The following is a 13,448-nucleotide window of genomic DNA, read 5'->3' as shown; positions in this document are numbered from 1 at the left end:
CTTATTTGTTGAGAAATACTCAACAAATATCTCTTTTGCTTACTTAACTTAGTTACCTAACTTTCAATTATTAGGTAAATTTGAAAATTAAAATACTTCTCTGAAACTGAATTTCTTTTAAAATATCTACATTTTATACTATTCAATAAGTTAGACTTTCCTCTCCAATTAATTGAAAAGAGTCAAGTTTTAGAGTCTAATAAAATTTCCTTGCCTAAAATTAAAAAAATAAAAATAAAATCCCTGGGCAGCTCTCTTTTCAGAACAGGGTCACTGTAGACCATGGATAATTGAATTCTGTTAAATTTGTACAGTGATCTCTTTAGCCTCATTCATGATCTTAGCAGTCGGTAAGTGATTACCTAAAGATTCCATGAGGGCTCTTAAACCCTAATGAGGAATGAGAATTTTACTGAGAATGAAACAACTTCCTTAATATGCCCTTCATAAAGTCCTTCGCACTATCAGTAGAGTCTCTGTAAAAATACTAACTAGAACTTAACTGGACTTCATAGTGCCATAATACTTGTCATTGAAATACATCCTTCTCATGAAGTCCTTTGCACTACCAGTAGAGACTATATAAAAATACTAACTAGAACTTAACCGGGACTTCACACTGCCATAATACTTGTCATCAAAATAACAGCAGATGAATGGCCTTTATTGTAGTCTTGGCTTTGGTCAAAATGAACAACAAGACCTTAGGAAAGTCATCAAACCAATCTGGGTCTCAGTTACATCATTGTAAAATGGCACATCCCTCTAATTTCCTCTAACTGTAACATTAATCGAAATGGATTGAGTCACTTACAAACTTCTCTTGTTTGTAAAAATGCTTTCCTGTCCAGAACAGTAACGTATTCCCTCTTTGTATCTGCAAAATTAACACAAGGCTTTTGTTCTTGAGATTATTACATCATTTTGTATTTATCATTTATCTCTCTCTGAAAACTTTACTGGGACAGACAATTGTATTTTTTAATCATTTTTAAATAAATGTCTTATGAAGTTGGCCACATAAAAGCAACATCACTCCATGAACCAGGGACAACCTATTAGCAGTCCTAAAATTGAAGCCATTCAGATAATCACATAAATAACCAAATATTGTTATAAATGAAGTATTTGTGAAAGGAGAAAATGACAAATAGGGAAATTTTCTTGTGCTCCCAGAATAAAGGAAATGAGGCAACGTCTTAAGAGCTACCTAAATTAAAATTCCCATACTGATCAAAACCATTTCCAACATGAATAATGAGATTGGTACATATGCCATTAAGCCAGAGATTGGAGACTGGGAGTCTGAGAAGGAAGCTAGCTGGAAAAGTTTTATAGTGCGATCCTTTAAGTCAGGGATACGATGTTAGATTTCAGTCTAAGAAGTTCCCATAATGCATTTCTACAATACTTAAAACATACTGGACATTAAATTAGTTATTTTTATAATTTTTACGCCAAAAGGGAATGAATGACATGCAAATGGCATGCTTCATGTATGCCTGAATAAGGGATGCCCATTCACATAGGAGCAATGTGGTATTCAGGTGGGAGGTGTTATTAACCTTCTCTCCTCTCCTGGGGCAAAGGAATATTAGTTCAGGAATTCAGATGCATTTTCTTAATATTGCCCAAAGGGAAATATATGTATATTCTTTCCACATTGTTGTACTATCTTTACAAAGTCCTAAGTAAAAGCAAATATATTACATTATATATAATATGTGTATATATATTTTATATATATATATATAATATATATATAATATAGTAATATATGTATTTTACTTAGGACTTTGTAAAGATAGCAAAACAATTTGGAAGGAATGGGACCCACAAAATAAACTAAACTCTGCATATTGAACTGTTAATAAATATTTTATAATGCACAGTTACTCCTTCTCGGAGTTCAGTTAACCCTCTATTTTTGTGCAAACTACAGTACAGTCGCTTTTCTGGTCTGGTCCTAGTCTTTTTCACTTATATTCCATTACAGTCACATTCTGTGGTAGTCATCAATGCTTCTCACAGAATACATCCAGTTTTCCACTTTCCAGATAATGACAGACATTTGCTATTTGAATCCCTTGTGGTTGAGTGGGACAATGTGGTCAATTCTAATGAAGGAGTTTTGAGCAGAGCGATATGTGTTACTTCCAGATGAATCAAATTACCTGTGGGAAATTGAACAAAGTATTCCTTTTTCTTAGTGGTGACTATTGGATTAGCAATACTCAAGATAGTGACTTTACCAGACTGGGACCCATATGATGAATGAGTCCTCCTGCAGAACCACAATGAATACATAGTGTGAATAAGGAATAAATCTTTGTCTTTTGAGTGACTAAGATTTGAGATATAGTTACTGCAGCATAATCTAGTCTTTCTTGACTAATATCTATGCAGTGTTGCATTTTACTCTGCTAGACACCATTTATTATTAGACAGGTCAAATGTGTTTACTAGTTATGAAGTGTTCCCAGTCTTTGCTGCTCTTACTTCAAGTTCCATCTTTAAAGTACAGAACCTTTCAGTTCAGACTATTTAGCAAACTGCTAAATGAATTTTATTGCCCAAAGATTTTGGTTACTACTTGTCATTGCAGAAAAGTATACAAATATAGTATATGCTAGCAATATGTGTGAGACCTCACAATGCCTTCTAAAATAATGCCCTCTGAATCCTAAGCAAAGAGGACAAATCTGGAGACATCACACTAACTGACTTCAAACTATGCTATGGCAATCCAAAACCAAAAAACAGCATGGTAATGATACAAAAACAGACACAGAAACCAAAAGACCAAAGGAACAGAATAGAGAGCCAAGAAATAAGGCCACAAGTCAACAGTATCTGACCTTTGACAAAGCTGACAAAAACAAGCAATCAGGAAAGGACTCCCTGTTCAGTAAATGTTACTCGGACAACTGGCTAGCCATATGTAGAAGATTGAAACTGGACCCCATCCTTACACCATATACAAAAATCAACTAAGAGAGATTAAAGACTTAAATGTAAAACCTAAAACTATTAAAACCCTGGAAGACAACCTAGGCATTACTGTTCTGGACATAGGAACGAGCAAAGATTTCATGATGATGCCAAAAGCAACTGCAACAAAAGCAAAAATTGACCAATGGGATCTAATTAAACTAAAGAGCTTCTTCTGCACAGCACAAAAAACTATCAACAGAATAAACAGGTGAACTACAGGGAGAAAATTTTTGCAGACTGTGCATCTGACAAGGGTCTAATATTTAGCACCTATAAGGAATTTAAACCAATTCGCAAGAAAAAACAAAAACAAACAACCCCATTATAGAGTGGGCAAAAGACATAAAGACACTTTTCAAAAGACATGCATATGGCCAACAGTCATATGAAAAAAAGCTCAACTTCACTGATTGTTAGAGAAATGCAAATCAAAACTGCAATGAGATACTGTCCCACAGCAGTCAGAATGGTGATTAAAAAGTCAAAAAGAGAAGAGATGCTGGTGAGGTTATGGAGGAAAAGTAATATTGTTAGTGGCAGTGTAAATTAGTTCAACCACTGGAGAAAACAGTGTGTCAGTTCCTCAAAGGGCTAATAGCAGAAATACCATCCAACCCAGCAATTCTACTGCTAGGTATAGACACAAGGAACATAAATTGTTCTCTTATAAAGACACATGCACACATATGTTCATTGCAGCACTATTCACAATCGCAAAGACATGGAATCAACCTAAATGCCCATCAATGATAGACTGGGTAAGGAAAATGTGATATATATATATACACACATACACACACACACACAATGAAATAGTATGAAACCATAAAACAGAATGATATCATGTCCTTTTTGGGAACTTTGATGGAGCTGGAGGCCGTTATTCTTAGCAAACTAATGCAGAACACAAAACCAAATACTGAAAGCTCTCACTCATTAGTGGGAGCTAAATGATAAGACACGTGGACATAAAGAAGGAAACAGATATTGAGGCCTACTTGAGGGTTGCAGTTGGGAGGAGGGAGAGGATCAGGAAAAATAACTAATGAGTACTGGGTTTAATATCTGGAGACAAAATAATCTGTACAATAAAGTCCCATGATCCAAATTTACCTATATAACAAACCTGCATATATACCGGTGAACTTAAAAATTAAAAACACCAATAATGCCCTCTGCAAAATCCCATAGCTTTTATTGCATAGGTGTTTCATAGGCTGTGGTGATGTGCATAGGATAAGTGAAAAATGTTTGTACTGAGTGAATTCTGGAAGACTCTCCCATTTCATGTAAAACCTTTTACCTACTGTTGTTCTGTCTCATGCTAACAAATGAACCTTGGCTATAACTACTGTTTGTGGCCATCCTGTAATAACAAAACAGTGGTTTAAATATATACATATATAGCATAGTATAAACAAGATTGAAAAAAAAATTAAGACCATCAGATCTCTACTTATGTACCATTTAGAAATTATCTTTTATCACACTGTTTTTTCTATTATTGTTGACATATTCAAAGCACTGGAAAATTATATGCATCAGTAGCATATGTAATGATGACATTATTAGGATACTGAATTGACTGGCTATCTTGAAAATATACCTACTCCTTGCTATTTCATGAGGCTTGTACGCCTATATTTGGAAGAAAATGTCTTGCATTCCATAGTCAGAGCTGATGCTTCCAACACACACAATCTTGATAGAGAAAAACCAAGGGTAGAGTGAGCATTTCCAAGGAATTAGGAATCGTCATAGTAAACAGAAAAAAAAAAAAAGAGAGAGACTAAGAGTGAACAGGAGGAGGGAAAAAGGCTTATGCTGATTACCTATAGTTTTTCACAGAATGGTTTTTTGTTAATAAAACGGAAAACTTTGGAGTTGTCATTGATATAACCACCAATTGAAAGTGAAACATGAATGCCATTCTTAATATCCTAGTTATGAAAGCCATTCCTAAGGAACTGCCATTTTTTTCTTCCCTTTGTGTCATTAGTATCTCTTCCATTACCTCCTGTAACCAGGGATCATATCTTTAGCTGCTTGCAGCCTCAGTTAACTCCCTTCATGCTTCCTGCCCAAGAGTCTGGTTCATACACTTCCCAGCCAGAGTCCAGTGGATCTCTCCACAATATTGAGAAGTATGACTACAATTTCTAGAGTATTTATGTCTTACCGAATCCATTGGAGAATGAATGATTTTGATGTACTAGTATCTTCTGTTTTATTTTTGGTTGTTCATCATGAATCAAATGAAACACCCATTGGGCATACAACTGACTTTTAGTGATGACCCCATGTTTTTATTATTTTTGTTTTTATATTTTTTATTTATTTTTTTAAAGACAGGGTTTCACCATGTTGGTCAGGCTGGTCTTGAACTCCCGACCTCAGGTGATCCACCTGCCTAGGCCTCCAAAGTGCTTGGATTACAGGCATGAGCCACCATGCCCGGCCCGAGCTCATGTTTTTATAGGAGCAACCCTAGGGGAAGAAAAATTTGACAAATTCAACCAAATTATTGTTGTTGTCTTACTATTATCATACCATCTACAATTACACCATTTGGGGGACAATATTTTATTTAATTATTTTATTTAGAATAATTTATAGGAGGTTAAAGTTGGTTTGGGCAAATAATAAATTTTTTTTCTATTATTTTAAAATATATATTTCTAAGAGAATTTTAGGTGTACCACAAAATTGAGTGGCAGATACAGATATTTCCAATCTAGCCTCTGCCTCTACACATGCATAGCCTCCCCATTATCGCTAACCTCCCACCAGAGTGAATTGTCATTTGTCATAACTGATAAAGCTACATTCACACATTATTATCCTTCATAGTCCATAGTTAACATTAATATTCTTTTTTGCTGTGCATTTTATAGGTTAGGACAAATATGTAATGATATATACCTAGAATTGTAGTGTTGTACAGAGTAGTTATACTTTCCTAAAAATCCTCTATGCTCTGCTTATTCATCCCTCTCTCCCCCAAAACCTTTGGCAACCAGTGATCTTTTTTTTCCTTGAAGACAGAATCTTGCCCTTTCACCCAGGCTGGAGTGTAGTAGTGCAATCTTGGCTCATTGCAGCCTCTGCCTCCAGGTTCAAGCAATTCTCCAGCCTCAGCCTCCCAAGTAGCTGGGATTACAGGCACAAGCCACCACACTCAGCTAATTTTTTGGTATTTTTAGTAGAGACAGGGTTTAACCATATTGGTCAGGCTGGTCTTGAACTCTTGACCTCAAATGATTCGCCCACCTCGGCCTACCAAAGTGCTGGGATTACAGGCGTGAGCCACCACGCCTGGCCCCAGTGATCTTTTTACTGTCTCTATAGTTTTTCCTTTTCCAAAGTGTCATATAATTGGAATCATACATCATGTAGCCTTTTCAGATTGGCTTTTACTTAGTAATACATATCCAAGTTTTCTCCATATCTTTTCGTGGCTCAACAGCTCACTTCTATTTAGTGCTGGATAGTATTTCATTGTCTTGATGTGTCACTTCTTAATTTATTCATTCACCAACTGAAAGACATCTTGGTTGCTTCCAAGTTTGGGTAATTATGAATAAAGTATCTGTATGTAGGCTTTTGTGTGGACACTCATTTTCACCTTATTTGAGTAAATACCAAGGACTATAACTGCTATACCATATGGTAAAAGTTGGTTTTATAAGAAGCTGCCAAATTCTCTTCCCAAGTGGCTGTACAATTTTGCATTTCCACCAGCAATGAATGAGAGTTCTTGTTTCTTGTCATCCTTGACAGCATTTGGTGTGGTCAGTGCTCTGGATTTGAGCCATTCTAATAGGTGTGTAGTAGTATCTCCTTGTTGCTTTAATTTGCATTTCTATGATGGCATATTATGTGGCGCATACTTTTGTATGCTTTTTAGCCATCTGTGTATTTTCTTTGATGAGGTGCCTGTTCAGGTGTTTGGCTCATTTTTAAATTGGGTCCTTTGGTGCTTATTGTTGACATCTAAGAGTTCTTTGTATATTTTTTATAATAGTCCTATCTTATATGTGTTCTGTAAACATTTTGTTCCAAACTGTGCTTACCTTTTCTTTATCTTGTTGGTGTCCTTTCAGAGAAGAAAGTTTTAATTTTAATGAAGTCCAGCTCATCAATATTACACTTTTGGTGTTGCATCTAAAATGTTGCTATTAAACCCAAGGTTGTCTAGATTTTCTCCTATGTTATCTTCTAAAAGCTTTTATAGTTCTGCATTTTACATTTAGGTCTCTGACTCATTTTGAGTTAATTTTTGTGAAGATTCACAAAACATTCTTTTTTTTTTTTTGCATGAAGATGTTCAGTAATTCCAGCCCTTTCCAGACTTTATTTTCTCCATTGTATTCTCTTTATTCCTTTGCCAAAGATCAGTTGACTGCATTTATATGAGTCTATTTCTGTGCTCTTTATTCTTTTCCATTGATCTATTTGTCTGTTCTTTTGCCAATATCCCACTATTGTGATTACTGTACCTTTATAGTAAATCTTGAAATTAGGTAGTGTTAGTTCTTCCTCCATCTTTATTGTTCTTCAATATTGTGTTAGTCTTTTGCCTCTCCGTAGAAATATTAGAATCAGTTTGTCAATATGCACAAAATGACTTGCTGGGATTTTGTCTGAGATTGCAGTGAATCTGTAGATTGAGTTGGCATATTGATAATTGCTTTGATATGAATGTTTGTGTTCCCCAACATATACATTGAAATCTTTACCCTCATGGTGATGATATTAAGAGATAGGGCCTTTGCGACATGATTAGAAATAGAGCCCTCAGGAGTGGGATTAGTGCCCTTATAAAAGGGAGCTTGTTTGCCTATTCCCCATATGAGTACGCAGAGAGCAGGTGCAATTTATGAACCAGGAATTGGACCATCACCAGACACTGAATCTTGTGGTGCCTTGAGGTTGGCCTTCCTAACCTCCAGAACTGTGAGAAGTAATTTCAGTTGTTTAGAAGCCTCCTAGTTAATGGTATTTTGTTATAATAGCCTGAAAAGGCTAGGATAACAGTATTGAAACTTATTCATGAACGTAGAATATATCTCTATTTAGTTGTTCTTTCATCAAAGTTTTGCTCACATAAATGTTGCACATATTTTGTTAGATTTATGTGTAATATTTTATTTTTTTGAGTGCTAATGTAAGTGGTTGTGGTTTTAACTTCAAATTTCACTTATTCATTGCTGGTATACAAGAGTGACCTTGCATTATGTAACTCTACTACAGTCACTATTTTCAGGAGATTTTTTTGTATCACTTCTTTTGGATTATCTACATACACAATCATGGCATCTTTGAACAAAGACAGTTTTGCTTCTTCCTTCCCTATCTGTATTCACTTTTTTCCTTTGTTTTTGCATTATCTAGGACTTCTAGTATGAGGTTGTAAAGTAGAGGTGTGAGAGATCTTCCTTGCCTTGTCCCTCATCTTAGTGGGAAAGCTTGGAATTTCTCACCATTATGTAATGTAAACTATAAGTTTCTTTTTACAATAGATATGCTTTGTCAAGCTAAGAAAGTTTCTCTCTACTCCTAGTTTACTGGAAGTATTTATCATGTGTAAGTGTTGGATTTGGTCAAATGCGTTTTCTGCATCTACTGATAGAATCATGTGGATTACATTAACTGATTTTTGGATGTTGAACCAGCCTTGTATATATAGAATGAATCCTACTTGGTTATGATGTGTAATTCTTTTTGTAAATTACTGGATTTGATTTGATAATGTTTTGTGAAGGATTTTTGCATCTGTGTAAATAAGAGATACTGGTTTGTAATTTTCTTCTTTTTCTCCTTTTTTTCTTTCTTTTTTTTTTTTTTTTTTTTTTTTTTTTTTTTTTTTTTTTTTTTTTTTTTNAGTCTTACTCTGTCACCAGGCACCAGGCTGGAGTGGAGTGGCACAATCTTGGCTACCTGCAACCTCTGGTTGTGGGGTTCAAATACTACTTGTGCCTCAGCCTCTCAAGTAGCTGGGATTACAGGCATGTACCACCATGACTGGTAAATTTTTATATTTTTAGTAGAAACAGCGTTTTGCCATGTTGGTCAGGCTGGTCTCAAACTCCTGGCCTCAAGTGATCTGCCTGCCTCAGCTTCCCAAAGTGCTAGGATTACAGGCTATCATTTTTTCTTATAATATGTTGGTCTGATTTTAGTAAGAGGGTAATGATAGTCTTATAGAATGAGTTAGGGGGGACTTCCTCTGTTTCTAGCTCCTGAAAGAGAATTGATGTAATTTTTTACTTAAATGTTTGGTAGAGGCTGGGCATGATAGCTCACGCCTGTAATCCCAACACTTTGGGAGGCCGAGGTGGGCGGATCACAAAGTCAAGAGATCAAGACCATCCTGGTCTACATGGTGAAACCCTGTCTCTACTAAAAATACAATAATTAGCTGAGCATGTTGGCACATGCCTGTAGTCCCAGCTACTTGGGAGGCTGAGGCAGGAGAATTGCTTGAACATGGAAGGCGGAGGTTGCAGTGAGCTGAGATCACGCCATTGCACTCCAGCCTGGGCAACAAGAGTGAAACTCCATCTCAAAAAAAAAGGAAAAAAAATGTTTGGTAGAATCCACTGGTGAACCCATCTGGGCCTAATGTTTTGTTTCAGAGAGTTATTAAATATTGATTCAATTTCTTGAATAGATTTAGGCCTATTCAGATTGTCCATTTCTCCTTGTGTTGGTATTGGCAGACTGTCTTTCAAGAAGCTTGTCAATTTTATCTATATTATCTAATTTATGCGCATAGAGTTATTCACAGAATTCTTTTATTATACTTTTAATGTCCATGGGATCTATAGTGAGGGCCCCTTTGTGTCTCCCCTTGAGGAGAGCTTCTCTGTGAATTAGGCCAATTAAGGAATGCAGAGTGAAGAGAGAGTTTACTGATTTACCACTTAAGCATCCATATCCAGCCTTTACTGAGGTTTACCATCTGGAGTATGTGACTAATAAATTCAATTTTTTTCATCTAAAGTTGTTTGAATTAGGCTTTTCTACCTGCAGCCAAAATAGGCCTAACTGATATACTTTATTTTTTATACAAATAATCTAAGACCCAGAAAAAGTAAGGTTTACAACCGTGGGTGAGAATCTCAATCTCAATCCATTGTCTACAGCTCTTTCCATTTTATACTCGCCCTTTTTAGAAGAGGTCTCTTACACTTGCAATTTGAGTAGCCGACGTCTTCCATCTTGCTCCTTGTTCATTTTGCATTCATTGACTTTATCAGCTTCCCTGTGTTGCATACAGAATGAAGTTCCTGATCATTCATGCTCCTGACACAGAGGCAATAGAATTGACAGATTCAGAAAGAATAAAAAGATGTCCTTTATTTCTGGGTGTTTGTCTTGTCAGAAATAAATGAGGTCGAGCTTTGATAGAATACCCTGTAAATAATTCTTAGGTGGAATATTCAGAACACTCCATTTGCCAAGTCTATGACAGCCATTATAAATGGAGTGTGTGCTTTTCCCTACCTAAATGAACTTTAAAAATCAAAACTTTTTAATCTTTTTTTCTAATATGAAGACTTAAAAAACTTTTCCTTGGAAATTCTAAAGCAAGGAAATTCTATACAACTTGTTTTGATAAAAATATGACCACGATGTTTAATTATACAATTCTGAATTTTAGAAAACGCCACTATTCCCTAAGTTAAAAGCATGTGAAGCTGAATTCAAAAATTCTTTGGTTTCCCAGTATGTTCCTATTTTTGTATGAATATTGATTTAGTAGTTTCAATCTCCCATCAGGCCAACTCAAGAAGACAAGAATTTGGCTGGTGGAACACTGAAAAAGTTCATCCTGACTTAGAGATAAGGATTGCTGAAGATTCTTGTTGCTATGCTTTTGATCCAACATAACAACCTGGGGAGGCACTCTGAATAGTAAAGTCAATTTGTCTTTTATAGTGCTTGTAAATGAAGTTTGTTCAGCCAACAGCAAAGGCAAATGCAGTTGCAGCATTTCCTGCTGGTTTTCTGCTTTTATAGCATCATAATCTTCAAGGTGGCTTCAAGATGGCACCAGTGTGAAAGGAGTCAATTGCCTGTGAATACAGCAAGACTGCCCCAAGCAAAAAAAAAAAAAAAAAAAAAAAAAAAACAAAAAAAAAAAAAAAAAAAAAAAAAAAAAAAAAAAAAAAAAAAAAAAAAAAAATCAAACAATAACAAAACAAAGCAACATGAAACACAAAAGCAAAAACATATAAAATTCTGACTTTAATTAAGAACTTTTATTTTCTATCCCATGTATGGTTGATGGAAGACAAGAAATGACTTTTTTTCTAACATTTCTCCTTATACTTCCATGAATATAGCTTCTGTTGTTTACTTCAAATGCCATTTAAATTCTTTTGAAGATTGATGTTTGGTTTACTCATCACTGTTTTTTAAAATAGGGCTGAAGCTGTTCTGATTTCAAATTGCATTTGTTTTTTATAGGAATAGTTTCTTTTTTGAACTAATATACAAATCTTGCCTTCTGAGTTGGATGTGACACTTGGGGGTTTGTACTTAGCTGGCAACAGTTAACTGGGGAAGGAGGAGTTCATCTGGCATTTGGATTACCCAAAATTGCAGTCAGTGGTTTGGCAGAGGCAGACCTAGCCATATTGCAGATGTGGTAGTTTGTTGAACAGAGGGGTGCAGGAGATCAAAGTGTGCTTTCAATTTACAGATGAAACTCAGTCCTCAAATGAAGTTTCCTGACACTTCTACTGTTTTTGTATTGCCATCATCCTCTGAGTAACATTTGGCATAAGAGTATGGTAGCTTTAAGATTGACCTGGGTCCCATTCGAGCTTCAGAATGAGAGAGTAAAGGCAGCCACATCTTAATGGTTCTATCAGTTTGACAGTGTGGGGAGTAATAGAAGCAGGTGCTCCTGGATCGCAGTTGCCACCTTCTGTGAGCTCATTCAGTAGGAGGGGTGAAATTAGAAGAAATATTCCATGTCACTGAACACTGAACCCAGTTACTTGAGCAGGGATCAAGACTTGCTGAAGTGTGTGTGTGTGTGTGCATGTGTGCTTCATGATAAATAGTTAAGAAATTTTGGTGGAATGGAGAGAGAGAACCCCACCAAGGCTCTTAATATATAGCTCTAGATACCCTTTATTGAACATTACCCAGCTGGCTTGACTTATTACTTAAATTTATTCCTTTTTTCTCCAGACGTTCCTGTTGGTTCATTAAGGCCTTAAAACATCCTTAAGTAGTATTGATATGCCTAATTAGATAGGTAGATGAACTAATAACAGAGAGGATGGAGACCTTCTTTGTCACTGATTGCTTTGGTGCCAAAACAGAGGCTGCACTCCTTTCAGAGACGACACAATGCAAATCATATGGAAGGAAGAACTACCTTTTATATTTTGACCCTCTTGGGGAATGCAGACCCTAAAACATTCAACACCAATCTTAAACAGGACATACAAAGGGAAACAGTTTATATGTGTCTGAGCGAGGAATAGTACAGACTGATTTTGCAAGATCTGAAGAGTAGGCTTGTTCACTTTGACGCATCATTTTCCCAGAAAAATGTTGATTCAAGAGATGCTTTGGAGAGTGCAGGAGGCAAAGTCTATGGCTTACAATGAAATCAGATGAACATTCAGGCTCGAAAGGTTTAATGAGATCTTTAGAATGCCTTACTTTTCTTTGGGCACAATGTTGCTGAAAATTATCTTCAGCTGTTTGCTGATATATGCAGGTCTTTGTTAATTCTGGGTAGCTGGCATCATGGCAAATTGGGAAACTGAAATGCTCTAGTAATTTAACATTTTGGCCAACAGTTAGACACCTGTTTTCTCCCAACATTAGGATTACCGATCACCTCTCTCTTTCTCTGTGTCTCTGTCTCTTTCTGTTTCTCTCTCTCTCTCTCATCTCCTTCTCTTTCTGTCTTCTCTTTCTCTTGTAGGTTTTCTTGTGGAATATCTGTAGGAAACGGGAACTTTGAAGGGACAAGTTTGCTTGACTGACAAAATGGCTACCTTAGCAAAAATGTATACTATATATTTTGTAGCTGTGTCAGAGTCCAATTAAAGACCAAAAGAAGAAAATAGAACAAGCAGAGCTTCTCAACAATGAGCAATGAAATAGGCTATCCTAGAAGACTAGACGTTCTCCTGCCAGTGGAAGTTCAATCAGAAAAAGTGAAGCATCTTCATTGATAACATAAAATTTGGATTTTGGAGACAGGCTGCCCAAGTTTAAAACCCAGGTTCCATCCCATGCTAGTTATATGACTTGGATAAGTTGTTCATCTCAGGAAACTCCACTCTGTCACTTGTAAAATAGGGACAGTAATATATATCTCACAAAGTAATTGTGAGTATTAAATATTCTTATGAAGTGACTCATAGGAGGAATTTAAACTGTAATTGTTAGAAAAACCTGTTGCAAACATTATATATAAA

Source organism: Cebus imitator, unplaced genomic scaffold (assembly GCF_001604975.1).
Source record: "Cebus imitator isolate Cc_AM_T3 unplaced genomic scaffold, Cebus_imitator-1.0 Scaffold207, whole genome shotgun sequence".
Classification (NCBI taxonomy): Eukaryota; Metazoa; Chordata; class Mammalia; order Primates; family Cebidae; genus Cebus; species Cebus imitator.
The sequence above is the reverse complement of the archived record's forward strand: the minus strand, read 5'-3'. Positions refer to the sequence as shown.